The sequence below is a fragment of the Cricetulus griseus genome, chromosome 4 (assembly GCF_003668045.3).
Source record: "Cricetulus griseus strain 17A/GY chromosome 4, alternate assembly CriGri-PICRH-1.0, whole genome shotgun sequence".
In the NCBI taxonomy this organism is placed as follows: domain Eukaryota; kingdom Metazoa; phylum Chordata; class Mammalia; order Rodentia; family Cricetidae; genus Cricetulus; species Cricetulus griseus.
The window spans coordinates 47,744,388-47,761,952 of record NC_048597.1 but is presented as its reverse complement, the minus strand read 5'-3'; the positions used below and the strand labels follow the sequence as shown (position 1 = coordinate 47,761,952).

At 39.9% G+C, this 17,565-nt stretch overlaps 1 long non-coding RNA gene across 1 annotated transcript in view; it reads right to left on the bottom strand.

Annotated features, from left to right (window-relative positions):
- Window positions 1-9,903, bottom strand: part of LOC107980349 — a 29,310-nt gene extending 19,407 nt beyond the window's left edge. The window contains exons 1-2 of the long non-coding RNA XR_003484847.2: window positions 9,856-9,903; window positions 9,397-9,441 (exon numbers count right to left, since the gene is read on the bottom strand). This is a non-coding gene — a long non-coding RNA (uncharacterized LOC107980349). The remainder of the gene's footprint in view (window positions 1-9,396; window positions 9,442-9,855) is intronic.
- Between the last annotated feature and the right edge of the window lie 7,662 nt (window positions 9,904-17,565).

Sequence of the window (17,565 nt, the reverse complement as noted above, 5' to 3'; positions counted from 1 at the left end):
CACATCTCCAGGCAGTGAGGCACGTCTCCAGTCAAAGCTTCCCCAGTCAAATAGAATGCTCACATTCCCCTAAACAGCAGCAGCAGCAGCAAAACAAGCAAAGCATTCAAGAACCATTGATAATCTACCTTAAAGTTAATTCTCATTTCTACTGTAGAGGGAAAAACTTGCAAACAATAAATAAAATGTTTTATTTTTCAGCCTTCAACTATTAGAACTTAGTCTCTATCTTTTTATAAGCATTATACTTAGTCCTAGCCTGAGACCAATTTCCTTAGTTCCTTAAAGTGCCTAAAGAATCAAGGTCCCTAAATAAAAAGAAAGGCCAATTCTTTTTCTTCCAAATTAATGGTAAATGGAAAAATAAAATAGATGGATTGCTTCAACAGGGGTGTCTTGGTTTTGGTCATCCTTATTTTCTACTTGTAGTAGCAGTGGAATAAATTTAATTTTGCTTTGTTGGTTTGTTTCTTTGAAATCACCCAAGGAAGCTTTCTCTTTCCATTAGTCACTAAAGATAGCACTGCACTAACGGCTTTATAGAGACAGTTCAATAAAGAGCTGAATTCTTTATAATCTTGTGTTGCTAGGGTTTGGCAGGAACAGACCAAATGTAACTGCTTACTGGACCACACTATTGAGATTCTGATCTTAGGACTTTAGTGTTGTTTGTAGACAGCCTCAAACTACTTTTTCACACTCAAGACCTTCAAGTCATTATGAGGACAGTCATTAGAAGGCGCATTTCACATTCAAAACTGGTCTAGACACCTCCAATCCAATGCTCCAAGAGGACTGGTTGAACTCCAACCCTCTTCCAAAACCTGCATCATTTTTTCCTTCCCTCAACAGAAAACCTTCTTGAAACAGCTGTCTTTGCTTCTTGCTTTCCTCTCTGTTCATCTGTTTCCACTCCCACTCAGTCTGGCCTGATCTCTAACCTACTTCTCTGCTGGAACTGCCCTTGCTATAGTCACAGGTGCTAACAGTACTCTGCACATCCAATTGACCACTGAGCCTTATTCAGTACAGCCTACTTTTCTCCCTTCTGACTGAGAGAACACTGGCTAGTTTCCGCAGTCCATGGATTTACTTGTCAAGTTCTAATTTGTTCAAATCCCCTTTGAGCTTCTACACCTACATTCTTCCTCATGATCTCATCTAGTTCTATCCTTACAGACCATTGTAGTCTAAAATTTGTACCTACTCCTGAGACTCCTTCCCTCTATCACAATTTAATATATTGAACTTTCAACTTAACACATAGAATCTGGCTTTAATCTTCCCAGATGTTATCAATCCATGTCTTCCTTTCATTCCATCACTGTTCACCCAGCTGCTCAGAAGCCAGTTGATAACCCTGAGTCTTTTCCTTTTAGTCATTGCCCATGTCCAATGTGTACAACCACTACAACTCCTCCCTAGCTCAAGACACCAGCAATTCTCAAGTACGTTATGGTAGTTATTTCCTACCAGATTGCTTGGCTCAGACATTTGTCTCCCTGTTATCCATTCTCCTCAAACAGGACTTTTAAGTCGGGTAGTGACCTCTCTTGCCCTGTCCTGTTTCGAGCTCCTCCTCATAGTCTATAAGACTTTTTACAATTTTTTTTCTCTCTGCATCCTTGCCATTTCTTGGCTTCAGTGATACTTGTGTTTTCCCATTTTCTCTAGAATTTCAAGTTCATTCCTTGCATGGAATTATCAAACTTAAAGTTTTCTGTCTCACATGGCCCCACCTGTCTGTTTAGAGGATCAGAGCATTCTCATCATTTACATTCTGATTCACTTGTTACTTCTCCTAAAAGGCTTCTTTTGGCCACCGTAGCTGAAGTGGGCTTTGAGCACTCCAGAGACCTTTGTCATATCACCTTTTTTTTGGGTTTTGGGTTTTGTATCATTGCCTGAAATCTTATTTATCTATGATGTATCTACTACCATCCCAATGAGATTACTTAAATTTATTCAATCTCCTAGTGCTTAGGTATGTGCCTGATAGAAATTAGAAGCATAAAAATATTAAGCTATGCTTCCTTAGATGATTATACAAAGCAAACAGTATTGTCAAATCCATAGAATTTTAGCCACAAATGATCTCTCCTGTATTAGGTACACTTTGTTGCTGTGATAAAACACCATGACCAAGAGAGACTTATAGAAGAAACAATTTAATTTTGGCTTATTGTTCTATAGAGAGAGTCCACAATGCCCTAGTTAGGGTTTCTATTGCTGTGAAGAGTCCCCATGACCATGGCACAAGGAAAACATTTAATTGAGATAACTGCTTACAGTTTCAAAGGTTCAGCCCATTATCATTATGGCAGGGAGCAGGGCTGTGTGCAGGCAGACATGGTGCTGGCTACATCTTGGTCAGAAGGCAATAGGAAGTGAACTGTTATACTGGGTGGTATCTTGAGTATAGAAGACATCAAAGTCCACCATCACAGTGATAACTTCCTACAATAAGGCCACACCTAGTTCAACAAGGCCTTACCTCCTTATGAGATTATAGGGATCAATTACATTCAAACTACCATATTCCAAGCTCTGACCCCCATAAGCTTGTAACAATATCATAATGCAAAATGCATGTAGTCCAACTTCAAAAGTCCATATAGTCTCAACAATGTTTAAAAGTCCAAAGTGCAAAGTCTCTTCTGAGCAACCTTTTAACTGTAATGTCCCATAAAATCAGAATCAATAAAACAGATCACATACTTCCAACATATAATGGCACAGAATATACATTGCCATTCCAAAATGAAGGGAAGGGAGCATAGTAAAGAAGTACTAGACTAAAGCAAGACCAAAAACCAGCTGGGCTCAAAACTCCAAACTCTGCAGCTCCCTATCTGATGTCAAAATGCTCTTCAAATTTCCAGCTCTGTTCAGTTTTGTTGAATGCAAAACACTTCATTTTCTTGGGCTGGTTCCATTCCCTGCCAGCAGCTTTCCTCAACAGGTATCCCAAGGCTCTGGCATCTCTAACTTCTTGGGGTTTCCAAGGCAATCCGGGCTTCAACTTCAGCTTCACAAAATGGCCTCTCTAGGTCTCCATTCAGGGACACCCCTGACAACATGCCTGGCCTCAGCAGCTTCCCTTTGGCATGGAGGCAAATTCCATAACTCTGCTATCGTTAACTCTAAAGCCAGAACCACATGGCCAAAGCTGCCAAGTTCTGCTGCTTGCTGGGTCTGAAGATGGCCCCCTCATTCAATTACATCTTCACCAGCTTTCTTTTTTTCATTGCCTAAACTTAGCTGTCCTGAAACTGGATCTCTAGACTATGGATCTGAGTTAATGAGGGCCAATTACATTCACACTACCACAGCAGGGAAGACATAACAGCAGGTGAGTAGAACAAGAAGCTGAGAGATCACATCTCCATCTGTACCCAGGAAACAGAGAGCCAACTGGAAGTGAGACAAGATTATGAACTCTCAAAGCTTGCCCCTGTGACATACTCCCTCCAGCAAGGTTACACCTCCTAAACAGTCCATAACCGCCCCCCCCCAAAAAAAACAGCACCTCCAGCTGGGAACTAAGTATTCAAATTTGTGCACTTAGCCAGGGGGTTAAGGGGGGTGGATTTCTCATTTAACCATCATTCCTCAATTTCTAGATCCTGGATGAAGCCTACCTAAAACTCACATACATTTGTATGACTCCAGTAAGGTTAGGTGTGGACAGCTTCTTGTGTTTGTTCTTGATTTTAATTCATAAGAGAGATACTGTTTTCTTCATATTCTGTGTTTGTATAGATAAATGTGGTGTCAATTTGTATGTATGGATGTCTGCATGTATGTGTTAGCATGTGGGAAGATGTGAGCAGTGTATCTCACTTTATAGGCCTGGGGTTGACCTCAAATGTCTAGGTTGTTCTCCACCTTATATATTGGGGCAGAGTTTCCCACTTGAACCTAGAACTCAGTGATTTAGATACTCTATCTAGTCAGCTCGCTCCAGAACCTGCTGTTTCTGCCCCGTGTTGTCTGGAACTACAGGAAAACCATCCCACCCACCCGGCAGTTACTCAGATGCTTGGGATCTGAACACTTGCCCTCAGGCTTGTTCTTCAACCACTTTGCCCAATGCATCATCTCCACAGCCCAGTGGGAAAGATTGTTAAGAAAAAACATTGGATAAAATATCTGAAGAGTTCAGGAACAGATATGTGGATGGGAAGTAATGATGAACTAGAAGGAAGGCTCTCCCTCAGTCAAACCTCTAGCATTCAGACCACATCTATACAGATGGAAACTACTAGAAGAAACAAACACAGATGAGGGATAGTTAGTTAATTAGTTAGTTAGCTAGTTAGTTTTTCAGAAACTTGGTAAAGCAGAAACACAAAGGCAATTTCCAGGTAGAACAATGATGTCGCATTTTCTGCACTGGGAAAGGGGCATCTCCAAACATGTGTACCTGTGGCTCCAGTACACTGTGAAATACAGGTGATAAAGTTCACTCTTGTCCTTAAATTTACTTGTCCCAATTTTTGTGGCTTTAAAGTGTCTTGGAAATAGTTACTGGGAAAGAAAATCAGAGCTCTCCTTTCTCTGCTCACTTCATTAGAATTAATTCATCCTTAGGCTGCAATGTTCATAAATGGCTACAGAAAGAAAAAAAAAAAAACAGAGCAAGGCAACAAACCAAAAACCAATTGCTCATTCACATCCCATGGGAAGAAAATGAGAAGTGTTCTTCTTTTTTGCCTGAAATTAGTTTCACCACTTTGACTCCGTCATACTTATCCATGAATCCATCACTATAGTGAGAAGACAATACATTGATAATGAAGCGAGCCTTTAGGGCTATTAGCTAGGCACCTGTTGGACACTAAGATTGGAAATAGTGATGCAACAGTTGCCAAGAAAGGTAGAGTAGGTTGTTTTGTCTCCCTGCTCCCATTCATTTATCAACACTTACTGAGTATCCACCATGCTCTCAATGTTCTAGGTGCTAGAGACACCATAGCAAACAAACATACAAAATCTCTTAAATTATTACAAGTTGTCTAACATTCTCAAAACCACACATTGCTTTAGAACTCTGTCTTGGGTAACACATTTGTTTTCTGGAAATAGGGGGTGTGCTCAGATTGATTCCCACCCACACCCCTGATGGGAGAATATGTTCCACAGAACTGCCAATGCTCATGATTTGTTAGTCTTGCACGGCATGACTCACCTGCCAAACAAAAGCTACCACTGACCAAAGCAATCATAACCTTTCGCCTGAACCCAGAGGATGTCAGCTGCTTAAGCTATTCGTCTTTACCCAGGATCCAGGCATATGCATGAATGGGGGAAAAGAGTATGAGGCCAGAAGTATGGATGACAGGGTCATGACTTCTCTTAGACACAGGGGAAACTCTTCCTGTGCCCTTCTGACAGAGAAACAGCCACTGAATTTTAATATAGTGCTAGCCTCTGCAGATACGCTATTCTCTGACTCTAGCTGAAAAAAAAAAAATGAAGCAGCAGAAGAAGGAGCACTGATGGGGGTTGAGAGAGTTGATTAAAAATAAGGGAAAGAAAGCTAATGAATATTTTCTTCACAAGGCAGTATGAAGCTGCTCACATTAAAGATAAGTAGTTTACTTGAGAAAACTCAAAATCAAAATGAAGCATGAATTATTAATTTTTAGTAAGCTAGAAATTAACATTCCACTTCTACTCCCACCCCATGCTAACTTTTATGACACAACAGCCTGGTGTTAGTAAGTCTGTCCTTCTAGTTCCACTTACTGTTTCCACTTCACATTTTCCTTAGTCTTTCAAGACCTGTCATTTCTCTTTATTCATTCTCTCAACCCTTCATTCTCTTCCTCTCAATCACTTGCTCCCTCTCTTTTCCCTATTTTTTTTTTTTTGGTGTTAGACTGTATCCTAGCAACAGCTGTTTCAATTAAAAGAAAGTAGGAAGGGCTACCAGTGTTGCCTAGGTTACCAGTATTTCCTGCTGCCACTGGAAGTAACCTGAGCTGATCACAATGGAATCATATGTTAAGACAGGCTCTTCCCTAGGCTAATCTGACAGATGTTAGCATCACTTGAAGAGCTACTCTATACCCCAGATATCAAGAGAAATTTCGAAGGTAACACAAAATGGCAATGACAAGACATAGATTTTTAAATCATTTCAGAAGGCTACAACTGTATTTGTTTTCAGAGCTTGTAGGTTTCAAATAACTCTGGGTAACAGTAAAGTATCTGGCCAACAGAACCCACATTGTCACAGAGATTCCATGTCATACATATTGGCTTTTTTTTTTTAACATATTGGCTTTTTTAAAATATAGCAGTCATAGTAATTTGTACCAGATATGTCATCATTTTGGTGCTATATCTAGTTTAAAGTACAAGAATATTTCTTAATTTCTCTATTATCATATGAAATTAATAATTAGGATATTTCATTAGGAAAAACATAGTGAATTATGCCTAGGAACTGGTTCAGAGTCTAACATCAGTACAGAAAATCAACATAGACTCCAGAGGAACTAAACCCAGGTTCCCTAGTGACATTGGTTCTGAGTTCATTTCCTACACCAATCGTATTTAAAATATTTTAATGTCCCTAGAACTCTAACCTGACATTTGCACACCACATCACAAATCCTTACTCTTGCTAATCTCTACTGTAGCTCCGTAAGCATGTACTTCCCACTCTTCACCAATGATCAAGATGAAAATCAGGTATCTAAGGGCTGGTACCATGACTGTAACTCCTACTCACTTCTAGCACATCAGGTTTCTTCCACTAGGTAGGAAGCAGTGGTACATATGCATTGATCTTTTCCCTTCCTTGTTTCTCTTATTCCTTATTTTCTCCAGGAAGCAGTTCATAAATGAAAGCCTCAGAGTTTAGTTCTGATACTAAGAAAAGCTCTAGCTACTATCAGGATTCTCTCTTTGTATAGCCCCACCTTTCTTTATTTCTTCATAATCCTGCAAGACCAAGATTGCTTCCCAGTTGCTTTAGTAGAAGTCATGAGTCCTTTAACTGTGCATATTTACTCTGTAAATAGTTTCTCAATTAAATACTCGCAAGGCAACTCAGCCAGTTTCCCTTTTGTATAAATATGATGACTGGTATTCATTTGCCCAGTTTCAGCATGGTTTCTCTTCAATCTGTAATTCATTGAGTGGGTGGGCTGATATTTAAAATGAATCTATGACATCAGGTCATTCCTTCCTTAAGACTCCCAGTGGGTCGTTACCATTCAAGGTAAGTTTCACATCCTTTACATAATGTATACTAACACAGAAGGTCTTGCCAGCTCCCCACTGGTGTCTCCATCCTCTGCTCCAGTCACTCCTTAGTAGGCAGTGCTGCAGCAATGCCAAGTGAGAAGTGACTCCCAGTTCACATCAGACTGATTTCATCTCTGTACCTTAGTTCAACTCATACTGCTTCCCAAGTGCACATGTACTCTGCTCCCCCGAATATCACCAGCTTGGCTTCCGGCTCAAGAGAGTGCATCTCTACAGGGAGCCCATGAATTCCTGGAGAATGGGTGTTGTTCATTTCATTGCCAGAATTCTCAGTTTTAATCTGACACAACACAGAGAACTTGTTGAATAGGCAGCTTTGGAAAGTGTGAAAATAGTTAACACTTTGATAAATCCTTTATTGGAAATACCTAGATTACTAACTAATGATATTAATAACTGCTGTCCATCTGTGCCATGACCCTGGAGTGCCAGATACTTAGAGCTTAACATATGTGATTATACAATAAATATAATCATAGTAATTATTAGGTATTAATACATAGTTTTAAAGGTAAGCAAATAAGATAGGGGAAATAAAAATGCCTCTAAGAAACACAAGTAATAAGGAACTTGAATTTGAATTCTCTGTATCTATCTTTGCCCAAATAGCTGTGCTGTCTCCCTAACAAAGAACCAGTTGGACTCTAATGTAGTCTGTTACTTATCACTTCCCTCATGAAAGCCAAATCCTTACTTGACTTGAATTCCAGCTGGTCAGTATAAACAGAGGGGTAAACATCGCTTTGACTTTGCATCTAAAAACTTCAGCTGCATAATTAACAGGCTATGCTTCCATTTCTAGCTTTCTATGGTAAAGGGAATTTGGGTTGGGAGAAGTTCATCTAAATAGATGATAGAACTAAAGACAGCTAGATATTTACCCAGGACAAATATGTTCTTAATATATACCATACACAGTAAAATACTCATGGAACATTGATTCCCTGCAAGAGCTTGTACTACAGGCTGCCTTCCTGTGACTGTGTCTCTCTATTTCTCTTTAGGGCGCAGCAAGGCCCTGGTCGCATGCTGATCACACACACAGAGCCAGATTCAGACAATTAATGTCGTGATTTGTTTTTGCTACTATCAGAACTTGATAACTCAATGAGAGCGGTAGTTAATGTGGCATTTTATAAGCAACAATGAATTACCCATGGTTAGAGATTAGCCATAAATTAGTATGGTTATCCTCACTATGAGGAAAAAAGGTCTACAACTGAGAGGCCCTGTTGTAGCAAGGAAATGAGAAAGTTGGAGCCAGGTCACATAAAATCATGGGCTAGTCCACTACGGAATGCAGATCTGCCTCCTCATCAGTTCTGCACGGAGGTGTAGATTGGCCTCGGGGTCTCTCAACACCGCATGATGTGACCTCCATCACAGTAGTGTCACTCTTCTCTGTGCCCTGTTCTCCAATTAAGGGATGGCCTTGTCCTGGTTTTACCCAAGACCCTTCTGCTTTTCATACTGAAGGTCCTGCATTCCAGCCTTCCATTTATGCTAACTGTTTTAGGCAGAGTACATGCTGTCCAAGATGTCTGCATCCTAATCCTAGGTTCTGGGAATAGAGTCCCTGAAATGGAAAAAGGGACTGAACAATCAACTACGTTCAGGATCTATGGTCCTAACAATTGATGAGCTTTCTCTGGCTATGACCAGAGACAGATGTGACTACAGAAGAATAGTCACCAGGATGTACTGTTAAAGCTGTAAGCATGAAGTAAAGTAGGCTCTGGGACATGTGAAAGTCAAGGAAGTAGATTCTCCCCAAGACCTTATAAAGAAACATCTCTGCCTCCCTGCCCATTCTGATTGTAACTTCTTGATATCTGTATTGGCCAAATGACTTACAAAAATGTGAGATCATAAACTGTTTATTTTGTGGGGTTTGTGGTTTTTATTTTGTTTTGTGAGGTTTTGTAAACAAGCAATATAAAACATGACAATAACCAATTCATTCTGGTTTGCTAATATTATCATATATTTACAAGTCTGTGGAGTTGAAGTTCTGGGAATCCCTTCAGAGCAGCAAGTGATGACAGATAGCCGTCAGTATCCAATCCCCAATTCTCTAGAGCAGTGGGCTCTAATTCCCCAGGGGTATCTCCTTACCTTTCAGCTGAAATCAATTGGCTTGCAAATGTCCTAAAGCTGTGGCTGTGGGACAGAGTCAATTGGAGACATTGCTAAGACACAAACTGCTAAAGGAACATTAAAAATAATGTCATTTTCCCTCCATTTTTTTATTTAAATTAGAAACAAGATTGTTTTACATGTCAATCCCAGTTCCCTCTCCCTCCTCTCCTCCCCTACCACTCCCCCCTAACTAAAACCCTATCTATCCAATACCATTTCTACTCCCCAGGGAGAGTGAGGTTTTCCATGGAGGTGGTCTGCAGAGTCTGTCATATCCTTTGGGATAGGGCCTAGGCCCATCCCCCATGTGTCTAGGCTGAGGGAGTAGCCCTTGATGTGAAATGGGCTCCTAAAGTCCATTCCTATGGTAGGGATAAGTACTGATCTACTACAAGAGGCCCCATAGATTTCCAAGGCCTCCTCACTGACACTCACATTCATGAGGTCTGGATCAGTTCCATGCTGATTTTCCAGTGATCAGTCTGGGGGCCAAGAGCTCCCACTTGTTCAGGTCAGCTGTTTCTGTGGGTTTCACCATCCTGGTCTTGTCTGCTTTGCTCATCACTCCTTCTATGCAACTGGATTCCAGTTAAGTTCAGTGTTTAGCTGTTGTGGTATCTGCTTCTACTTCCATAAGTTGCTGGCTGAAGGCTCTAGGATGGCATATAAGTTAGTCATCAATCTCATTATCAGGGGAAGGCATTTAAGGTAGCCTCTCCATTGTTGCTTAGACGGTTGGTTGGTGTCATCCTTGTAGATCGATGGACATTTCCCTAGGGCCTGATTTCTCTTTAAACCTATACTGGATCCCTCTTTGATGGTATCTCTTATTTTGTTCTCCTCTATTCTTCCCTCTATTCTTTGGATAGGGGGAGAAATAATGTCATTTCTAACATGTGCTTGGGAGATGTGCTGATCTGAGGCCATACTTCTTTAAAAACTGTTTTTGTTTATTCTTTGCGAGTTTCAGACAATGTATTATGAGCCTATTCATCCCCTCCCCAACTACTGCCAGATCCTTCCAGATATCTCTACCCACTTATCTCCATATTATTTCTATGAAAACAAATGGATTAATTAATTAATTAATTTTTTAAAAACACAAAATCCTGTTTGTGTTGGCTGACTATCGCTAAGCATTGGTTCTGCTATGGAGTGTGGTCAATATACTGTGTCACTCCACTGAATAAAATTGATTTTCCTTCTACCAGCACCAAACAAAAGCCAATAAGCCTTCAGCTAGGTGTAGGATTTCATGTCCACCTGCCCTTTACCATATTGGGTTTTGGTATGTCTTGAGCTTGGGTGGGTTTTGTACACATTGTCAGAGTCTCTGTGAATCCTTATATGCATCTGCCCTTTAGTGTCTGAGAAAAGCACTGCTCCCTAATAGTCATTCACCTTACATCTTTCTCTTATATTCTTCCTTTATCCTCTTCTGCCTAGATCCCTGATCACTGAGGGGGCGCGGGGATGTGATCTCATTTAGAGGCAAGCATTCTAAGTCTCTTACTCTCTGTACATTGACTGGTTATGGGTTTCTGATCTAATTGCAACCTAAAGCAAGAAGACGCTTCTCTGATAAGAGTCAAGTGATGCACTAATTTGTGGATATAACAGTGTCGTGAGGAGTCATTTTTATCACTTTGTTCATTTATCAGAATAGTGGTAGGTTTTTTCCTAGGGCTCATGATCTAACTAGCCTCAGGTTCTTGACCACCTGGACAGCCTTGAGTATGGGTCCCATCTCATGGAGTGAACTTAAAATCCAATCAAAAATGATCTGTTACTTCCATAACCTACTCATGCCATTATTTTGCTACTGATTATATCTTGCTGGGCAGGTCATTATTGTAGCTTTCAGAGTTCATAGCTGGGTAAGATTGAAGACTACCTTTCTCCTTCAGTAGTATGCATAGGATCTTCCAGCACAAGAAATGCTAGGCAACAGGGATGAAGCTTCCAGATTAGTGTCAGATAGATTTCTCCATGTTGTATGACTCAAGTATACCATGGCTTCAGTGATAGGGTCTTACGATCAAGTTTACATGGAAAACAATGGCATTAATAATAGCCTGCAATGTTTAGGTTGTGTCTATTGGACCCTACTGGGCCCAACAACTACAAAAGATGTAACCAATTACTAGTAATAAGGGTTTAATTTAGCAACCTATGATTTATTTTTAATGGGGTAATTCTCTCCCCTTTATAAGACAACTCCATTTAAGCTATCCCTCAATCTCTGGTTTGTGTGTGTGTGTGTGTGTGTGTGTGTGTGTGTGTGTAAGCTTTGACAGGAATAAGTTGCCATACAAACTTTTCAAAAGGCTTTAATGTTAGTTATTCTTTCCTGTATGCCCTCCTCTACCGTGCCCTCCCATCCCCTATTCCATTTAATCCTCTAATGAGATGGAATCCTTACCTGACACTGCTAGAGTGACCAAGAACCTGAGACTAGACAGGTCATTCATTCATTTGACCTAGAGAAAAAGCATAATACTATTATTCTGTAAAGGAACACACCAAGAAAATTACTCCATTGACATACTATATACCCATAGATTAGTGTCTTGCTTAACCCACATCAGAAAAGCTGCTTCTTGTAGGACATGGTAATTAACACAAGGGCCCACTGGACAATACGCAGAGAATGAGAGACTTTGGAGTACTCAGTCCTAAATAGGATTTATTCATCAAATCTGTCCCCTTGAGGCTCAGGGATCCACGCAGAAGAGAAGACAGAAAGATTGTAAAAGTCAGAGGTGATGGATGACACCAAGGAAGCAGTGTATTTCAAACACAATAGGAATGATGCACATATGAACTCAAAAGACTGTGGCAGCAGACACAAGATGTTTACAGGCTCAAGCCAGACAGGACCCCAGCACTGAGAGGGAGAAGTTGATACCTGCTGCCAAAGTGAATATCAGTTTTCTCCAATGGAGTATCACTAGTTATATCAACCACATTCCAGGGTAGGCCTTATGTCTAGGATTAGTTAGTCAACACAAAATGAACTTTTTGGACTATTTATTTCATTTTGCTTTACTTTATTTTTTGTCCTATTCGTCTTTTTTCTATTTGTTTGGATTTTCATTTTCATAGTTTGTGTGTGTGTGTGTGTGAGGTTGTTTCATGTTTTTGTTTTGTTTATATTTTTTGTTTTTTTTTTTCTTTTGAGAGAGACCATAAAATTGGGAGGGTAAGGAGGTAGGTGGAAGAAGTTGGGGAGTGGAAAACATGATCAAAATGTATTGGATGAAAACAATTTAAATTAAAAACAACAGCAAACACATGAGCAAAAAGAAACAGACACAGGAAAGATAGTGTGGATGGACCACAAGAAGCAATAAGAAGAACATAAGGTTGAGGAATTCTTGATTCCATAAATTCATAGATCTTTGGTTGGCTTGCACTAGCTTTCAGCCCAGCAGGAAAACATATAATAAAAACAAATGAAATGAAACACTGTATTTGAAGGTATATTTTTCATGCATGGTTTGCTTCTCATGTCTATTGCTCTGATGACCAATCTGGTTTCTAGTTTGTAATTATTGATGCTTCAGCTTACATCACTCCTTTTTCCCAGGAGAGGAAACAGTTTGTTATATTGGGGTGAGGTTCCAATCAATGTGTTCTTACACCAAGGTAAATAAAATACCTAGAACTTAAGGCTGGGGATGTAGCTCCATGGCAGAAAGTTTGCTGAGGTCATTCATTTGATTCCCAGAACTGTTCCAAAAAATTCAAAGAAGAAAATATGAGAAAAGCCAATCATGAGCTTCCACCAGGGATGTTCATAACTGAGATTTATGAAGAATTTCCTGCTCTCCCTTACCAGTGATAAAATTGTGAGACAGTTAATAGTCATAAGACTACCCTCATGGGAAGAATTTATCTCATTAAAGGGAAGAGAGAGAAGGAGGGAGGGAGGGGAAAGAGAGAGAAGGAGGGAGGGACGGAAGGAGGAACCAAGGGATGGAGAGAGAGAGAGAGAGAGAGAGAGAGAGAGAGAGAGGAGGAGGAAGGGAGGGAGGGAGGAATGGAGGGAGGGAGGAAGGGAGGGAGGGAAGGAGGGAGACCAGAGCTAAATAGTGGGGAAACAAAGGAAGATATCCTAAAGTCTCAGGGTTTCCTTAGACCAAGGCTGCTAGATTCTATGCTGCCATAAGTTGTTCTCTGGGTTCTGATAGCCTGAGTTGGACCTCTGTCACATCACATACAAGGTAGGCTGCTATACAAACCACAGGCTCATCTTAAACCTTGGTGCCCCTCCACTCCTGTCTTCTTTCTTGGTTATTGTCCAGTCTCCTCAGACATCCTGCTTCAATCTCCACATGGCTTCCTTAAAGCTCTTTTAGTCTTGTGAAGAATAACAGCAGAGCCATAAGCGACATGAGCTTCAGCAAACAATTTGTGGCCGAACTCCAGCTCATTACAGTCTCACTACCCTGTCCAAGTCACATCTGAGTCCCAAATCCTGGAGTGATAAAAGTGCTACCCAGAATGAAGTGCGACCTTTCTAAGTTGGGAGGGGATCAAATGAGAGCATAAGGGACCCAAACAAACAGGTAAATAAAATTGGAGGGTCAGGCAATCAGCACCATGCCTGCACAGTTAGTCTTCATATAACTCAGCATTCCAAAAGTTCTCAAATTTGCCTTTAGACTTTTTTTTCATACTGCTGACCAAGTGGGATAAATATCACTTCATTTTTTTTTGTTTCTCATTCCTGTCCCAATAACTGGTTCATCAATGAATAGTCTGTAAATGAAAAGTTGCGGTGTGTGCTCTGAAAGAAATAAATCAAAATAAGGTGTGTGACTCCAGTGCTGGTGCCGTGTACATTAGATGATCAACCCGAATTTTAATGCCTTGCGCCAATGGATGGCATGAGAGAGCATGTGAGACACGGGCTGCACAGGCTGCAAGCTGATGGGCTTTTATAACTCAAATATGAGGCTTTTCTGCTATGGAGAGTGTTCACAAGAGCATATATGCAAGGCATTTGGTTTCCTTGGAAGACAGGTATAAGCAAAATACAAGGTAGGATTAATTATTGATTATCTGTGGAAATGAGAAATGAGGAAGCCAAGATGCCTACTTCCCTTTTGGCACATTTTACACTGTGCTTTTTATCATAGTTATTTCCCCAAACAGGCTATAAGCTCCTCCAGAATAGAACTTGGCCTTCTGAATTGTTGCATCTCTTGGATTTCCTGGCAAGTAGATGAATGTTGAATGGATAATTAGGATGAATGCTGAATAGGTAATTAGAATGCATGATTAATAACAAAACAACACTTATCTGTGTATGGAATAAAAAGAAAGCAAAAGGGGGATAGTACAATTTTACAAAAAACAAAAAGAGGTTTCTCTTTGTGGAAAAGGGAGAATATTACAGAAATCCAGTACTGGTTAAAATGAAGAGAATAACTGATTATAGGATGTCCTGCCCTAATTTCTAAATAGACAACTTAACCCCTATACCTAAAGCTCAGGCAACCTTAAGGAAGAATCAGAGGGTCAGGGAATCTGATTCGAGATAGTATCTTCTATATATGACAGAAAAGCCACACCCATGCAATCACAACAATAAGGTTGATCAAACAAGACTTGAACAGTGACAACTTCAGTGGACAAGCCAAGGTGGATGACGTGTGTTATCTTCCACAGCCCCACCCCTTGATGAAGAGTTGAAGGCAATTTGTGGCTGCTGAGAAAGGGAGAATCAGTTTCTACAGGGAGGAGGCCCCTAATGGAATCTTCTTAACAGTCCTTAACACCTGTATGTAAGAGCAACACTAAAGGGAATTGGCAAACTCTATCTATAAATCAGTGTGTGTGTGTGTGTGTGTGTGTGTGTGTGTGTGTGTGTGTGTGTTAACAATAATAATTAAAGAATAAAGTCATGAGTTTGAGAATACTGGGGGATAAGGAAGGAGTTGGAGGAAGGAGAAAAATGATGTAAATACAGTATTCGTTTAGCAAATTCTCAAAAAAATAAATAAAAAATGAAATAGTAGCCCAAAGAACAAAGGAGGAAATAGATGTACACAGAGTATAGTCTTTGCATCCTTGAAACCAATTTGGTACTTTATATTTTATGTCATTTTGATCTTATTTTACCTCCTTCTTTAAGATTAAATATGTATTTTCTTGTGTGTCAGTGTTTTAAAAAAAGAATAAATGAGCTTTCCTACATATAAAATTTAGATCAATGCTCTATGTCTTACACATACTTTTAATGCAATTAATGGAACCTCCACAACACACTTAGTAACAGAGTGGCAAGAATTAAGTATAAAAAATATCTATAATTGCTCAATAAATGAAAGTAGAAATTGTTAGCAAAATCCTAATGTTTCCAATTGCCTTCACTGCTTCTATTTGCTTCTGCCTAGCAGACAAGGTTGTATCTCTGAACTCCTTGGTCAGATAATCTTACAACAGCCTTTTCCCCTCAATTACATGTGATGGACACTGTCCTTAAGCCATTTTCCCCTCCCTCATTAAAAATTGAATTAAATTACTGTTGTAATCCAAATAAAAATAATAAAAGCAACAAGAAGAAAATGTCACACAGCTGCAATGCAGCTGGACATTGCTCTTGCTGTGTTTAGGCATCTAGGCAATTCTTGTATCCCTCTGAGTATTCTTGGTGTTTCTTCTGAAACTGAGTTATTGTTTTGGATTTTTAAATTTTTTTAGCTCTTAATATTTGGGCAGCAAAAAAAAAAAAAAAGATGCAACACAGCAAGTGTTACAACTTCTTGTTTTGTTTCACAGGTGGACCAATTTGTTTGTGGGTCCAATTCAGGAAGGAACTAGAGTTCCAGTGTAGGAAATTCACCCATGAATTGCTGCACTAGGAACCCAAAATGCAAAGAATACCTTTGACTTATGGGGAGGCAATGGAGATTTGTGCAGCCAGTCTCTAGGATGAATCCCACCTACCGCTATCAAACCACAAACATCTTAAGATAATTTCTGAGAAATTCTAATGGTCTTTAGCTGAAATCATCACAGCTTTAGTAAATGAATGGATGGGGAAGACAGGGTCTCTAGCAATAAGCAATCGAGGTATGGTTACTAAAAACCAACCATGAATCAGTAGAGGGGCAACATTTCCAGTAAGATGGCTTTCTTCTACCTCATTATAGTTTTGTTTTGTTTTGCTTTTGTGAGGGGGTTCAAGACAGGGTTTCTCTGTCGATTTGGAGGCTTTCCTGGAACTAGCTCTTGTAGACCAGGCTGGTCTCAAACTCACAGAGATCCACCTGCCTCTGTCTCATGAATGCTGGGATTAAAGGTGTGCACCACTACCACCTGGCTCATTATAGTTTTGGTTTTTTGTTTGTTTGTTTGTTTGTTTGTTTGTTTTTAAAATGGTACCCATAACTTTTTCTCCTTCCTAGGATCAAATAACTAGGGAGGGGGAAAAGCAACTCAAGGAAAGATAGAGGATTCATATTGGCTCATAGATTGAGGATACAGTTCATTATGATGAGGAAGACTTGATAGGGTAAGGGCTGGAGTGAGGCAATTGTTCACACTGTGTCCACAGTTAGGAAGCAGCAAGAGATGGATGCTGGTGCTTCCTTTATCTGTTAGTCCAGAACCCTAGACCAGGATGATGATGCTGTTATTTAAGGTAGTGTCCCTCAGTTACATCTATCTGGAAACACACTCACATATGTACGAACAGGTGTGTCTTCCAGGTAACTCTATATTATAGCCTGTCGTGTTTACTATCAATATTAACCATCACAAATGCAAGCAAAACCTCAAGTATTTCCCTTTCTACGGATTAGAATGTGAAAGTTTCCTAAGATAATCTTACTGTCCTAGATGTTAAACAGGTTTCAGAGAAAGACAAAACTTAATGTTCTATAGATAAAACACATAATAGTGACTTGGTCAGAATGGAAAAGAAAAAGAGGGATTTGAAGTTGGCTTAATATTTAAACCTACCAAAGTCAATCTCCCACATATGAACAACAGATTAACAAAGTAGACGAATATACTTATTCCCTGGCTCTGATTTTGTCTCTGTAACCTTATTTTATAAAAGGACTGACATCTCTCTAACCTAAGTCCCTTCTGCTGAGTTGAAGTGCACTAAAATTACTTCAAATTTTGTGT